The sequence below is a fragment of the Nelumbo nucifera genome, chromosome 3 (assembly GCF_055504915.1).
Source record: "Nelumbo nucifera cultivar China Antique chromosome 3, China Antique-T2T, whole genome shotgun sequence".
NCBI classification, from domain to species: Eukaryota; Viridiplantae; Streptophyta; class Magnoliopsida; order Proteales; family Nelumbonaceae; genus Nelumbo; species Nelumbo nucifera.
In genome coordinates, this window is record NC_142651.1 from 97,162,447 (window position 1) to 97,180,337 (window position 17,891).

At 35.4% G+C, this 17,891-nt stretch overlaps 1 pseudogene; it reads right to left on the minus strand.

Moving 5' to 3' along the window:
* Nucleotides 1-15,682: 15,682 nt before the first annotated feature.
* LOC104586881 (protein DMP2 pseudogene) lies at nucleotides 15,683-16,554 on the minus strand (annotated as a pseudogene).
* Nucleotides 16,555-17,891: the final 1,337 nt, after the last annotated feature.

Sequence of the window (17,891 nt, forward strand, 5' to 3'; positions counted from 1 at the left end):
GAAAGATATAGAAACTATCCAGAACCCGGGACCCAATTGGGTTAATGACAGTTTGAAAATGAAAACACTGTTATGGGTTGCCAATTGGATCCGGTGAGGCGGTGGCCTCCTGTCCACAATTAAGCTGACAGGTGAGTTTGATGATGACAACTGAATCACGGGAGCTTTTCTTTTCTGTTACACAAATAGGCTAATCAATGGCCCGATGACTCTCATTACTAATTCAGTTGGTCACTTGGTATGTAATTGCGGGTTGAAATCCATTCATATAAGCACAGGCTCTCCGTGTTGTGATTTGTGAATGCTAGTTGGGCTTTTCCTGGGTCCAGTTGGGTCTAGTGTATTGCACCTTATTCTAAAATTGGGCTGGGTTAGTCCAAACCCAATCCAGATAAAAGTGAGGTTGGGTTGAAGTTTGGATTAGGTTGAAAATGTAAATCCGATTAAATTTCATATTTGTATAAATATTATATAAAGATGTAAATATGTGTATAAATAATGTTTTAAAAATTGATTTAGAATTGGAACCGTTTTGACCACGGGTTTATAAGTTAGCAATTTAACTGTCTGGTTCGATAGACCAATCGGTGTATGTGTATGCATGCAACTATGCATGTGTATTTTAATGAATGCATAGTTGCATGCATACACTAAGCTAGAAAATTGGATCATCAATTAGGATGTATTTTGAGAGTTCAAATCAGCCCCTCACAAGATTGCCCCCCCACGATGTCCCACAGCACATCCCCACTGTGTATTAGGAACATCTCTCAATAACAATATCATTATTTCTGATATTATCATCAGGAGATATTTCCAATACACGGCAGGGATATACTGTGGAACGTTGTGGGGGCTGATTTGGTCTCGTATTTGAATGCATGATGGACCAACCAGTGTATGTGTAGTTAATGATCCAATATTTACCAAATCATTGGTAAATATTGCATGTGTATGCATGCAACTATGCATCCATACTGGCCAGCCTAAAGGTTAGGTTGAGGGTTCAACAGCTTGGATTTGTTTAATGGTTAGGATTGAACTCAACCCAACCTGATCTTAATGAGAGGGATGTGAGATTCAATTCCAAGTTTAGTGTAAGTGAATCCCAAGTCTTCACTACAACTAACCAAAGGTTTTATCAATTGGATCATTAGGATGTATTTTAATGAATCCACATGTTTCATTGAGAAAAACATGCACCTTACCTCAGCTAGAAAATTCACATTAATAGAAAAATGAGGAACCCGTTTTTTGTTATTGTTTGGGATCAACAAAAGCAAGTGAAGTGGTCATGAGGTATTATTATATTCTCCATAAGAAGGTTCATCTGACCATCTCTGGTATAATCTAGTATACTAGTGTATATGTAAGCAAATGTGACCTAATTTGGCATTTATTAGCAGATTTATTTGAATATATAGAATTGGATCCCTTCTTTCAAATGGAAACTTTTATATATTCTATACAACATCTATGCTAGCTACCATCCAACAATTCTAATTTGATTTCCATATAGTATAGATAGTTAGTTAGATCCCCTCCTGATTGGGCTTGGGGGCCCAGAATGATCTCTCTTTCTCCGAGCTCAATCTCCATGTAAAACAACATATGGGCCAATTAATCTTCAATAACCACCTAATCTTTTGGCCAAGTCTTGGCAGATGATTTGAAACACAACAATTCAATTGAAAGCAGTTTCACTTGTCAGGATACGGAAAAAGATGGATTTTGAAGAGTATATAAAACTTTTTCTATGATTATAAGTGGATTGAGGGGGATCTCCTCCTTTGGCTTTACTCACCACACATTTCAAAATATATAACCTCGTTCATTTTTTTATACAAATTATTTATTCGCTCATGTTCTTTTGTTTATCAGGTAAATAAGATAATAATCGTTTTAGTCATAAAAAACCATTATTGAAAGGGGTAATTTTGTTCTATCCAAGTGTTGGCAACTTTTCCCTTAAGTGAGAAAATTAATTACTCACTTTGGAGATGAATATCAATTTGAAAAAATAAATTTTCTGTGGACCACACATAAATTTGAAAAAAAAAAGAGTTCATTGACCAATGGGAACCAAAATCCTATTGACCAATTTTCCTCTCAAAATCCAAAACACGAATGGACCCTAATGGATTAAACATAAAGGGTAAAACTCTCTTTAACTGTTCATTAAATTTTCAAAACAAGCAACTGAAATTCCTTATCGCCACCTCTAGATCTGTTAGAGATCAATGGGAATGGCTCTAACGTTTCATTAAGGTTATATTTGGTTTGAAAGAAAATGCATGGAAAGGAAAGTAAAGGAAAGGTAGGGAAATCATTACAAACCTTTTATAGGTTTCCCTGTCTTTCCCTTCATTTCCCTACCTAATTTTCCTTCAAACCAAACATAGCCTAAGGGAAGGCCTGTTTATGCCTTGTAGGGCCGTCTTTCTAAGTAGTTTTATAAAACATGGAGTATATTTAAGTAGCTTTGTCAAACCACATGGCCCTTTTATTATTAATTATAAAAATCTTTATTATATATAATGTTGTTACTTGCTTGGCTTCACATCCATTCTATAATAGTTAAATAATAATATTTTAACATATAGTATTATGTAATGTTTATGTTTGCGCAAATGACACTTGACCACCAATGAGTTAAGATATTTAAAGTATAATAAAATATCCTTCCAAAACTAAGGCTTTGTTTGTGTACTTTATGCTTTGTACTTTTGATAGTACAAGAGTAATTGCATATTATTACCCTGTACTTTGGGCACTTTGGTATTAGAACTTTTAAACATGTTACTACATTACTTGAATTTCGGAAAATTATCACTTTGGGCTCAGTAGTTAACATTCCATCAGTTATTTGATGCACAAGATGTTACATGCGATTTAAATGTTTCAAAATCTCAAAATTACCTTTTATAAGAAGACACTATTCAATGTCTTCTTCTTGGAGACTAAACCATAAAAGCAGTGAATAGATTTCCAAATCCACCTCCTCTCAAATATGCCCCAAATGCCATCTCGAAATCATCTCTCGAAGTCATATTTAAGAATTCCTTGACCTAATACTAAACAATCTTGGACAAACAGAGAAAGTCCCCTTAATATAGGTGGCATATGGAAGAGAATAAGTTGTCGATGACTTGTAGAATATGAGAGTATTTTGTGCTCCTCATCTGTTGGCATATAAAGAGACCAATTTGTTGATTCTATAAACATATTTCATCGTTTGTGATATCAAAGGGCAACTTAGTAATTTTACTACCCACTATAACACCCATAAATGGTGTTGAATTAAAGTGTAGTTTCAAGAGTTCAGATATTATAGTGGCATGTTTTAAAATTCAGGTACTAAAGTGAAACTACCCTCAAGGCACATGTAAAAGTAAAAGTAAATTGTTTGAATGAATTTTTTTTTAAATCATACTTTTCTAAGTAAAAGTAAATAATGACATTAGGATATAACAAAATTCTGTACACGTGGTCAAGCCACATACGACATGGCAGAAATGTGTCACCAATTACATTCAAGTGTTATGTGCCATCCATATATGTGTCAACACTTCTTGGCCCAATAGAGAAAAGAACGAGAATAATCTTAGAGGTGTCAAGAATGAATGATCTCTACCTCAAAGAGTCTCTTATATATTAAAAGATATGTATAATTACAAGAATGTCCCTATAGGGCTGAAAGAGAAAAGAAGAATAAGATGTAAAAGTAATATACAACAGTGATTATACTAATAAGGTACATCAAGTTGTAGAGTCTCCACACCCCCCCTTAAACTGATGCCTCGACATAAGCATCAGTTTGTCTATAAAAAAGAGATGTCGAATTCTAGTCATAGCTTTGGTGAAGATATCAGCAATCTGCATGTCTGAGGCTACACGAGAAAGCGGTATAGACCCAGTAGTGAAGAGATCTCGGATAAAGTGGCAGTCCACCTCGATGTGCTTGGTCCTCTCATGGAAGACAAGGTTAGATGCAAACTTGATAGCACTCGTATTGTCTGCATAGAGAGGAATAGGAGTAGGAACCTAAATGCCAAGATCCATAAAGAGAGACTATAACCAAACAATCTCACTGCAAACCGAAGACATGGCCCTATACTCTGCTTCAGTGGAAGACTTGGAGACTGTTTGTTGTTTCTTATACTTCTAAGAAATGAATGAATCACCCATAAAAACACACCACCCAGAAAGTGGACCTATGAGTGTCTGGACAACCAGCCCAATCTACATCAACATATGCTCTCAACTGAATAGGAGAGGAGGATGAGAAGAACAGTCCCTGGGAAGTTGTGCTTCTAACATATTGAATGATGCGATGAACAATAGTTATATGAGGCTGACGAGGAGCAGAAACAAATTGACTAACAACCTGGACAACATGAAAAATATCAGGCTGAGTCATAGTGAGATAAATGAGGGACCCCACAAGCTGGCGATATAAGGCAACATCAGGAAGTAATGGACCATCAGATTTAGATAGCTTAAGATTTATCTCCATAGGTGTATTAACATGCTTTTCATCATTAAGAACAGCAAATTTAACAAGGTCAGAGGCATACTTCTGCTGACAAACAAAATACCCTCGACCACTGTGATGTACGCCTAGTCCCAGGAAATATGTGAGAGAGCCCAAGTCCTTCATGTGAAAGGAATTACAAAGTAATAGTTTCAATTCATGAATGCCTTCAGCATCATTCCTAGTCAACAACATGTCATCAACATATATTTGGATAATGGTAATACCTTGAGGTCGTTGCTTAACAAATAAAGAGTGATCAGAAGAACTCTGGCTATATCCAACAACAACTACAACATCGTGAAAGTGTTCAAACCATGCCCGATGAGCTTGTTTTAGACCATATAGAGATTTTTTGAAGCGACATACTAAAGAAGGATCACTACAGTATTCAGGAGGAGGTTTCATGTAGACCGTCTCCTTCAACTGACCATGAAGAAAGACATTCTTCACATCAAGTTGGCATATGGTCCAAGACTGAGCAGCAGATACTGCTAAAAGAACACAGACTGTGGTGATCTTTGCAACAGGAGCAAAGGTTTCTTCATAGTCAATACCATACTCTTGACTATATCCTTGGCAACTAAACGTGCATTGTATTGATCAAGAGATCCATCAAACTTTAGCTTAATGTTGTAAACCCAATGACTCCCAACAATGGATGCATTTGGAGGAGCAAGGACAACATCCCAAGTGTCATTCTCATGTAAAGCATGAATCTCTACATCCATGGCTTCCTTCCAATGAGGGCTACTATTAGTTTTCTGGTAGGAGCTAGGAACATCTGTGGAGGATAGGACGACAGACAAAGAGCTATGGTTTGAAGGAAAACCATAGCAGCCAGGAGGTCTAGATATACGAGTAGAATGACGAAGAGGAACAAAAGCATGAAGAGTGTCTGAAGTAGAGGTATCACTTACAGGAGTAGTGGTAGGATGGTGATCTTAACCAAGAGGAAGGAAAGTCGCAGGTACAGGGGCTGGAGTACGCAACCGCTTGCGAGAAAAGACGAGAAAGTCCTCAGTAAAAGGAGGTGGAGCATCATGTGAATCAAAGTTTGGCAAAATAAAAATAGACGATGCAGATAGTTTAACAATTTCAGCAAAAAATGAAATGTGCTCAAGTAAAACAACATTGCGTGATATACGAATGCAGCGAATAGAGGGATCATAACAAAGAAATCCTTTGTAGCTAGGACTGTGACCCACAAAGGAACACATAACAGACTGTGCAGACAATTTAGAACGTTCATGAGAGGGAAGACGAACGAAACACATACATCCAAAGACATGAAGCATAGATAAATCTGGAGAATGACCAAATAACTTTTGAAAGGGAGACATATTACTAAGAACTAAGGAAGGAATATAGTTGATCAAAAACACAGCTATACTGGCTGCCTCTACCCAAAAGGAAGGTGGAGTATGGGACTCCTACAATATTGTCCTCACAACACTAAGGATATGTCCATTCTTGCGCTCGGCCACACCATTTTGTTGAGGAGTATCTGGGCAAATTCATTGCATTTGTATTCCATGGTCCTTTAAATAGGATAAAAAATCTCCATCAGTGTATTCTCCTCCTGAATCTGAATGGAAAATACGCACTTGTGATTGAAACCGAACTCACACCATAGCATGAAACAACTTAAATATTGGGAACACCTCAGACTTGTGGCGAAGAAGGTATATCCATGTGTACTTAGTACAATCATCAATGAACGACACAAAATATTTGTATCCAAGCCTAGAAGAGACAGAAGCAATACAGACATCACTATGTATAAGCTCGAAGGGAGAGGTAGCATGCTCAAATATGTGAGGAAAAGGTAAGGTACGACTCTTAAGCAACAAGAAACACAAGATGTATCAAAGGTGTATAATGAATAAACTTTATTCTTAATAAGGCATGAATCAAACAAAGATTTTAATTTTTCATAATGTAAATGACCTAGACGTTTATGCCATAAGTCCCAAACATTATTTCTATGATTCAAAAAGGAACTAGAAGTGGAGGAACTAAAATAAACTGATGATGCTACTATTTGAGGCTTCTCGAACTCCAATGCAAACAGACGACCCAACTTGCGCCCCTTCCCTTTCTCCTTCTCAGTGTTCCAGTTCTAAATCAAACATCCATCCTGAGAGAAAACGAGAATGTTACCTTCATCAATTAATTGGCCAACAAAAATCAAGTTTGTAGTGAGATTAGGAACAAGAAGGATCTTGGTAAGAGGGAAAGATGCAGTGGGTGAAAGCTTAAGAGACAGATCACTACTACCAATGATGTTTAACTTTTCACCATTGGTAGTAATAATATGTTTGTGATGGGTTTTGGTAAGGTTACTAGGTTGGTTAGGGTAGGCTCCTATCATGTGGTTGGTAGCTCCAAAGTTAATGATCCAAATATGAGAAGGAGAAGCACAATAACCGAAAAACTCACCAGGTAAGCCAGTAGCAGAAAGAGTAGAAGGAATAGCAGATGTTACCAGTTGTTGAATGTTTTACTCAACCATAGATGCCAGAGAATCACCTTTAACAAAAGAATCGCCAGTATCGGAGGCCATTTCAGCAAGAAAACAACAGTCCAGGCACAAGGATATCAGAGAACCAAATTCGGCAATCAAGAACTCAAGATGACAGTCCAAAAAAAAAGGCAAGTTTTTAAGACTGTCGAGTCTAAGGCCTTTCAAATATGAATCTGAAGTTTGAATCAAATAAATCGGAGGCAAGAAAACCCTAGGACAACACCAGATCTAGGGTTATAGGTTGATCAAGGCAGCTGATTGAGAGAAATCTATGATTTACCAAAACATCAGACGTCTTCTTCACGAACAATGAGGTATCTTATGTTGATTGAGGCAGTCCTTAAAAACTCCAAACCAGAAACCGAGTGTAGGGTTACAGAGAGCTTGAAATAACCCTTCGATCTGGAGAGAAAAACTTAAACCGTAGGCTAATGTTGAAGGCCTGAAGTCCAAAAATGGAAACTGTACAGTGCTTCCACCCGAAGAAGAAGATCAGAACTCCTTCAAAAACTTCACCAAATCAGATGTTGTTTGTAGGTGGAATAGATCAGGTCTAGGCGATACAAGATCTGAAGTCCAAAGCTGTTGCAGTCCAAAAAAGGAAATTGTACAGTATTGTCACCCCAAGAAGAAGATGAGAACTCCTTCGAAGACTTCACCAAATCAGATGCTGTTTGTGGGGATAATATATCAGGTCTTGGCGACACCAAATTTGATGTTTGGCCTCAAACCAATGTCTCCCAAGAGAGATCTAAAGAAATCTCTCATGCTGGTTGCGCAAAGAAAAAAGAACAAAAAAGGGTTGATCAAGACAGTCCTAGTACGATAAGTTTACTGCTTTTAGTAAGGTTCAAGAGAGTAAGAAAATAGATTAGAGAGCAACCTACTCTGACACCATGTCAACACTTCTTGCCCGAATAGATTAAAGAACAAGAATAATCTTAGAGGTGTCAAGAATGAATGAACTCCACCTCAAAGAGTCTCTTATATATTAAAAGATATTTACAATTACAAGAATGCCCATACAGGGCTAAAAGAGAAAAAAAGAATAAAATATAAAAGTAACAAACAATAGGGACTATACTAATAAGGTACATCAAGTTATAGAGTCTCCACAATATGTTGCCCTACCACGTATTAATTTGATACACCCAATATGGGGCATACTGTATCGTATCTTTAAGCCTTGACACACTTGTTTACAGGTGTTTTTACAAATTCTTTTTTATTAAATAATATATATAATTATACTTAAAATTGAAATTTAAAAAGAAAAAAAATCTAAAAAAAGGCATATTGGTTAAAGTACCAATACACCTTTACCAATATGGCACAAATGTCATTTAGACATGCCATTGAATATGTTCAAATGTCACATGCCATCTATATATACTACAACATAATTAAATACATTGATATACCTATGCTTTCACATGGCATCCATATATGTTGCCATGTGATAGAGTGTATAAGTATGGTGAACATGTTTTACAAAGTATAAAATATGTGAAAGAGCTAAAAGCACAAATTATCGAATGACTTCATGCTTTTTGTATTTTTTGTATTTTTATTATATTTTTTAAAAGTAAAAAGTATGTCAAACAAACACAAAGTGGTGTTTTTTGTACTTTTATACTTTGATGTCTTAAATCTTTTCAACCTTTCATTTTTGGTACACATGTGGATGACATGCCCATTCCACTATTGAATATAAAAATAAATATGATGGTTATGCTACATACAATGTTTGTAATGAGCCATCATGTATCAGTTATCCTCCTTCAACCCAATACATGTCCTTTGTTATGATTCTTGGCTTCCATACGTGATACATGTGGATGACATGCCCATTTCACTATTGAATATAAAAATAAGCATGATGGTTATGCCACATACAATGTTTGTAATGAGCCATCATGTATCAGTTATCCTCCTCCAACCCAATATATGTCCTTTGTTATGATTCTTGGCTTTCATACATGACACCAGTTGCCAAATTAATTTATTACAAGATAGTCATGTTAAATTAAACTAGTAAATATGCATGTGTGTTACACGTGGCAATTTCAGAACATTTAGAACCATTTAAAAAGGATAACTTACCAAAGCAGGGTGTACTAGTGGATTTAGGTTTTATATTTCATTTTCATTGTTAAAAAACAATTCTTATTTATTATATTTATTTGTGTTTAATATAATAAATATATAATATCATAAATGTGCACAAATTTTATAAATTTTTTTTTGTGTTTATATATTTTTATTTCTATATATTTTTTGAGTTTTTATTGTATAATTATGACATCATGTGCTCAGCTTTTTGACTTAAAAAAAAGGCAATCTCAGTTTTAGGAAACTTTAATTTTGTATTCTATTTACAAAATTAATTCTAAAAATATTTATTGCTTATCACACTTATTTTTGTTTGATATAATAAGTTTATAATATATTAGATATGTCAGAAATTTCTATATATTTTATGTATTTTTTGTTTTTATTTAATTTTCTAAATTTTATTATTTAGTTATGACATCATTAGTTAATCCATTTACCTAAACAATTGGATCACTATGGTGCAAGTCAAGTAGGTTGGGCTGAATTTGAGCTTAACCTAGGCCCAAAACTAGGCATTGGACCTAAGGCTTCAGACCAAAGTCAAGCCTAATCTGTCCAACTTGAACCCAACCTCCAACTTGGATTGAAATTTGATGCGCTTGGGTTAGTCTTGGATTTGGGTATGTCAATTAGCCCTATCACAAAATTGGAAATAAAATTTGTGTGTATAATTGTGTATACATGCATGTATGCAAATATATGCTATATATGCATTTACGATTGTATGTATATAATCACACTTGGCTTTATCTACCTAAGGGATAGGGTTTGGGCTCATTGAAAATTTAAAAAAGCCCAAAGTTTTGAGCCTAGGCATAGGTCCAAGTTGAGGATCAAAAATCAAAGCTAGCCTATCTAAAATTACGAGCTGTGTCGTTTCAAGTTCAAGTTAAGCCCACCTAATTTGCCTTCTTATGGACCATTGACGTCAATTAGATGCAAAAATGATTTTCTTTAAGTTAATTTAGTTTTTAATTCTATGTCTATCATGAATAAAAATAACTCTCATCTATCACACTTATTTTTGTTTAATATAATGAATACATAATATTAGATATGCATCAAAAAGTTTTTTTATAAAATTTCTTTATTGTTTTTAATAATTTTTGTCTATCATTTTTAAATTTTTATTATTATTTTTGATATCATGGGTTGATCCATTTTAACCTAAAAGCTTGAACCATTAACCCACCATTTGAACAGGAAAATGGTTTCGTTTTAGGGTGAGTTTTAAATCTTGTATTTCATTTCCATTGAATAAAAATATTTTTATTTAGCATGTGTATTGTTGTTTGATATGATAAATAGATAATATTACATATGTGCTTAAATTTTTTTCACAAATTTTTATAAGTTTTATGATATTTATATTTATATTTATTTTTAATTTTTATTATTTAACTATTAGAACACTAGTTGACCCATTTGCCACGGATGGTTGAACTATTTACTTCCCACTTAGACAAAAGGGGTGGTTTATATAATTATTTTTCATGTTTGTATTAAACATAGGTTTTACATTATTAAAAATATTGGATATAGAATTTATAGATAAGAAACAAAAATACTTTTTTTTTTTGAAATCCCATAGGCTGTTTCATTGCATAGAATCTTTCAGAAGTATAGGTAATAAGATAGTAGGAAAAACCAACCAAGAATTTGATCTTAAAATAGTACAAGCATGTTTTGCCAAATAGTACAAGCATTTTTTTCTTTGAAAAGAATCATGCAGATCAGACATTGGAAAATTGCCACCATAGAAGAGGTTGGGTCCTCTACTAAACTGGAACATTATCCATGGTATATCCATCAAAGTTATACTCATTCTCAAGAGATCCAATGCCTTCTTGCTGCTAGAAAACAAAAGAAAATGTGAAGAGAGTAAACAAAAAGCACCCTCTGAGGCCTTGAGGTTTGACAAAAATACAAAACTAATCACATAAAACTGACCTGCTTTAAAAGTGTAGGCATGAGATCATCATGAACATAATGCGGAGGAAGGAGCAAGTTATCACTGCTAAAATCATGCATGGTTTCATGCTTTATCCTGAAGGCGTTGTTAACAAGAGGGTTATTATTGATGGGGTGCTGAACACTATGTTCTATCTTCCTTAATAATCTGTTGCACATCTCCTTCAATCCATAAAATCTGCAAGTCTTTCCTAACAGCAAGAGCTTCAATGACCTCGGGAGATCCCAATGAATGTTGGCGACACGACCTAAGCAAAACTCCCTCTTGTGGTTGTGAAACACTCAAGACCAGACTGGATATCGTTAGAAGCCCCATCAAAATTCATCTTAATGAAGTTAGCTGGCGGTGGAGACCACGATCTAGAATGCTGACAAGGGAATGCTAGATAAGTTTTGGCACTCCAAATCTTTATGTTTACAGAGCTCTGTGAGGCACTCCTTTAGGCTCAGTTTGGAAAGAGTACAAATATAAATATATACCGTGCAAATACATACAAAATATAAGGTTTTGCACTCTACATATTTGCATTTATACTCCTTCCAAACTGAGCCTAATGATCGATTTAGGACAAAATGCCTCACCCTTCTTTAGTTTTTTGCACCTGGCTTTCCACGAGTCCCACATTATAATAGCACACATTTTAAATGGAACACCCCCATTAAACTTCCATCTACTTTGGGCATATGCCTCGCCATGTTAGTGCTAGTTGGTAAGCAATGGGTTAGGCATCTCCAAAGAAATGTGAGAACCCTTGGAGGTAATTAAAGTCTTTGATGCTCTACAACTCTTTTCAAGATACATTTGGAAATGCCCAACAGCTACATGAAGAACTTGCTTCGTTTTCACACAAATTAGATGTTAAATGAAAGATTTCTAGTGTACAAAAGTCAGGAACCTTCATTTGAAGCTTTTGGATTTTTAGCCATTTTGGGCTTTTATGAGCCTAATTTTTAGGGAATAGGTCTTTTTCATCGACTTCCTGTCTTTCATTACTTAGTAGAGAAAGACCAAATTTTAGTCTTCCAAACATTGAAAACTCGAAAGAGCACACAAAAAGACTTGCCAAACACGCTCTTAGTACTTTTACTTTCATCGTCAACCTTGTTATTTAGTAGGTAGAGGGCAAAGTGTTGGAATCTAGAAGTTTTGGGGGAGATGCAAAACAAAGTTTGTTGGGGGTCTAAGTGTTGTTTCCGGATATGCTCCCAACCAAAGCACTTCCAATAGGCTTTATCTGCACAACTCAAATATGTATGTTTGGACACATTGATGGGGTCATACTTTTGAGATAGCAATCATGTTTGAGATGTGTGGATATAGACCATGTTGGAAGTGTTTTTGTTGGAAGCAGATTTGGACTCCTAATTGCCACCTCGTAAGGGTTGACTATCAATAATTTACCAAAAAAATAAAAAATAAAAACATCAAATATGGGACCGGCTTTTGAAAAAAAAAAAACATACGTAGGGCCAGATTTCAAAAAAAAAAAAAACATGAGGCCATTTAAATTCTCCCACAAATCCAAAATCCTTTCCATTTCCGTACCTCACACTAACCTCACATTGTTTTCATCTGTGCATTAAGAACATTTCTTGTACTTGATTTTGTCATTCATGGGAAGGTGTTCCCATTGCAGGACTGCCATGTGCTGTGAGGTTGGTGTGAGGCACGCTATGTGAGGAGTAAAGTCAAATTTGCTTTTTATTAGGAAACTAGTTCTAATGAATCGCTTAAAATATATAAACATTTTAATAAGTATCAACCCATAATCCGTAGATAGTAGGGCTGACAACCGGTGGGGTCTGGGTCACTTCTAGGTAGAACCAGTCCCGAACTAACTATTAATTAGGACAAAGACCCAAGACCATAATAGTGGGGTATTTGGGTCCTATGGGGTCTTACCCGATTGGCCCGATTATTCTGAAAACTATATTTGTTTATTTAAATAATAATTTAAAATGTAAATTTTCATAATTTTAATAGAAATGATAATAAAATACTAAATTATTTATATGTTAATAAATTAGACATTTTTAATTAATATTATCATATACATTATCTATCAAATTTACTATTTTAAATATAAAATATAATAAAAGTTATAATAAAATTAGAAAAACATTATATATATATATAAATTTAATAAAATAATTAATTTGGATCCTAATCAGTTCACAACAAACAAAAACCCGAACCAACCCGACTATTAATGGGGACAAAATCATGAAACCAGAACTAACATAATCATCAATTCGATTGGATTAATTGGGGCAATCGGGCAGAATCGACCCATTGATAGCCCCAATACATAGCATAATTAATAGGTAACCAAATAAAAAAAAATGCAGGAGATCTAATTTATACAAATAATCTGCTCTTTTTGTTTAGATGCCTCTACCGATCAGACAAATTGTAAACTATTTAATCAAGATCCTGGATCCTTCTTTGCCAGCCCCACGAACCAGTCACTAGGTATTCCGTGGACGACGCATTGGTGGATAAACAATGCCATGCGACTATTGGTTGCATGGCCAACATCTGTTCAGCGTAGCCATTGGAATAGCTGAATCTGTTGAATAATTAAGCTACAGCTGCTTGACCAGTTGTTAGAGCTTCCTTTTGCTCATTTTTAGGGTAAATTACAGGCATCCACCCTGTGTTTAGGGGGTTGTGAAACTTTTGATTCCCTAGATTTTTCTTTGCAACAAAGACCCCTCATACTTTTAGATTCCAACAGTTTGCCCCCTATCAGTTAATATGGATAATCATGGTTTTCGAACTCTCCGATCATTCGGCCTGAAAATCAGTCAAGCAATTGGCTCTGTTTTACCCTTGAATCATTCTTTCGCCAAAAACTGTTAATTTAATCAATGATTCATTGACCCGAATGCTTAAACCGTCAACCAATTTGACCTAAACAATAGTTTTTTCAGATCAGATGGTTGAACTGTTATCCCAGAAACCAGTGGCTAAAGCGGTTCTGATTCTAGATTGGATTTTAAAGCATTAGAAATAATGGTGAGAACTAATGAAATTACACAAATTATAAAATCACCCTTTCTTTTGGTAATGTAACACAACAACACCCATTTTAAGAACAGTATTTAAATGTGAAGCCTCTCGTTCAAGGCATTCAAGACCACTTGCTCGTTTAGCAACATTAGTTAGTGGTTGAAGACCGGCAGTTGTAGCCGGAGAACTTCACAAAAGTTTCTTCTTCATTTTTCATTCAAAGGGAGGAAGCCGCCATGAGTCAAGACAATCTGAATTGATGTTCAACTACTCCATTCCTAGCAGTACAACGAGTTGAGTATAATTAATAAATTAATAATAACCATTGGCTCACGACTTGACTCATCGAATCCAACCCAAAAACACTGATTTTAATTAAAAATACTCCAAAATTATCAATAAATACATAAATTAAAAACTCGTGACGGGCAGTCCACTTGACTCGGTAGGAGAATTTATCACAATAGAATTTATCACAGTAGTATAGATAGGGGGAGGTTTGGAATAAAAATTTCTAAAGGGAGCAAATCATAAATTTCCCTAAGGTATTTTAAGAAAAACTGATTATTTTAAATGCTAATAAACATTATTTCCAGTCCTCCTTAAATTTTGAAAAAAAAAAAAAAAAGCTATAAACTATAAACTATAAAGTGCTAGCTACAAAATAATGATACATGCATCATTTAATTTCGTCATATCAGGGTGTATTGATATTTTGAACCTTGCAAGATAATGCGGTGGGATTATTCCACTCGAATCCTGTTTAAAAATGGGTATTTTCTGATGTGAATTGTTTTTCTTGTTTCCGGTTCCAAGAACAGAATAAAACCAGCTGGTTTGAAAACAAATTAATTCTTAAAACAAAGGGAAAATTTATGATGCGGGGAAGACATGATACTGGCAGAAAGAGTTTTGATCAATCAAAACCCACACGTAAATTTTGATAAACAAACGAGTTCAACTATGATATGGAAAAGATATGATATCTGAAAAACTTCTGATCAGTCAATTGGAATCATAAACGTGATAGCCAGTCGGGTGTAATTTATCAAAATTTATGGGTAAATTTTGATTGGTCAAAACTCTTTTCATACCATATCATAGATTTTCCCTAAACAAAAACATGAGAAACATAAACGTTCAGGAAGATTGGTCTACCTTTAATAACTATTAAACAACCGAGAAGAAGTAGGTAGAGGTTGATCATGCAGCATAGACAGATTGCTATGATCACATTTTCCTTTGAATGCAGATTGTAATTAGAAACATAAATTAATAAACCTCTCGTCTGAATATTGATAATTAAGCTAGCTGTTGCCTGTTGTTGATTAAAATCAAGAGATATTCAATCACACATTCACAAACCCTGCATGGAATGGGAGCATCTGTCTATGAACTATGAACTACTGCACTCACTGTGTAATAATTAATGCTTGATATAAACACATAATTAACAGTTTTCAGAAGGAAGCTCTATGAATTGAATTTGCCAAACAACACTACTTAGAATAAGAAATGGATCGAAAATCAAGCCAACTACACATCCTTCACTTTTCTGTTTGATGAATAGATTAATCAACACACCCTCACAGTTACAGAACAAATTAAGAAACTAATAGAAATCCATATAATTAATACAGTTAAAATCAGGCAATAATAATCTTCAGAAGAACACACAATATGATTAACCATGAAATAATTCGTATTCTCCGTGAGTCTAAGACTGCTGGGTTTGGGGGTATCCTATCCCATTCCGCTTGCTGGGAAATATCACAAACGTAGAACTGGAGAGAGCACCGATTATGGGAGGCAGAATCTTCAGCAACAGCTCCTGATCTGACTTGAACGAGGGATAATAGCACTGGACAACGTTAGGGTCCAGGAGAACCACCACCATGAACACAATCAGTGAGAAGAAAGCATGAACGAAGTCCCTCAACTGAAGCTTGTGGTCTGAGAGGTTTACTGAATCTGATGATGAGGGCCACATTCCACTCGTAGTTGCTATCCCATACTTGGTGTTTCCCTTGCTATCTGTGTAGCTGTCTGTGAAAGATAACACACAGCAGGAGATTCCACAAACAACAAGAAGAATCCCCGTCAAGTACTTGTTACTGGTATTGCATTCGCCATTGTTGGTTAAGACTGGACTCAGGAATTGAAACAGGAAGACCGTCCCGGTGGGAAGAAGCTTGATGAGGTTGCCTACTCCTGTAAATGCTTTGCTTGTGACTGCTTGTGTAGTGCTGCTCTCTGTGCTTGAGCTCTGGCCGTCCATATCTGTTTTTCTTTCTGGGGTTTCGAGTTTAGACCTTGTAATTAATTCTGTCGATCGGTAGATGGATTCTATGTATATATAGGGTGAGGGTGGAGGTGGTGGTGATCGGGTGACTGCCTGACTGGAGTCTAGAGCTAATTAACTGGGAAGAACTTAATTACTTGTACGTAAAATTGTTTGAGTTAGATCAAATGGAACACGTTTTTGCTTCTACTCCTCAGAAGTCAACCCAACATGTCAAACCTTCTTGGGGCTGTGGATGAGTCAGATTTCCATTTCCATTCTAAGTATGCCCAAGATATGTATCACATCCCTGCTTACATATTTATGTGTAAATCCACCCACTGAGAGGCTTGGCATTCAGTGGGATATTCTTTCTTTGGAATTGATTCTTCTTCTTCTTCTTCTTTTTCGGCTTTTAATTTTCACTTTGGTACCATGGTGTAGGACTATAGGGAATTATTATATATAGCATATATACAAGAGGGAATACTGTGATACGTTTCCTCAGACTGCTATAAGTAGCTAGATAATAATAATCCAATAGATAGGCACCCATTTTGGTATTAGACAAATGGAGTATGTTTGATTTCACCTAATTTGTAGAATTAATTTTTTTGTTAATGCTATGATGACCCTTAATTAAGAACCCATGATCCATTTACATTTAATGTAATATCTTTGTTAACTAATTAGGCAGTGATAAGTGATAAGGATCACCTGATGGGCCTGGCCTGTTCAACCACTGATTTGGAAGGCCCACAATACTGTTAAGTTACACTGTCAACATTGGAGATATGGGTCCTTTAGGGTGTGTCTGGTTTGAAAGAAAAGGGACTTATACAAACCTTCCATAGGTGTTCCTAACTTTTCTTTCAAACCAAATACAGCCTTTAACATCTCTTGAGTTGAACAATTCAATGACTTAAACTCCAAACTAGATCTCATACCACCACCCAGCATCCCCATTGGTTGATTATACGTACTTTCTTCTGTCAACAATATACCCCTGAATGCATCTCCAAGCAGCACACTTAATTAACCACCAGTCAAATGCGAAAGAGAAGAAAAAAAAAAAAAAAGAAAATAACAGAAAACCCACCAGTCAAATGCAACAAATTTATTGTTGCTTCATTCAACAAATTGGACTAGGCCCAGCCCATATGACTTTTGGCTACTGTGTTCCATGGGGATTCAATCCATAGTATGAAACACGAACACGCTAACCCTACAGAATTTCTGCTTGTTGTGTTGATGGTATTTCCAGAATAGTATGTACCCGAATTAAAGCACGGGAAAAGTAGGGACAGGCCCAATGCAAATTTCTTAGTTCCACTGTAGAATTATAAATATTCAAATTGTCAAAAACCCCTATTCTATATACCAATGCATGCCCGTGAATTGGCATTAATTCCGAGCTGGCACCTATCCCAATTATACATTGGGCCTAAAA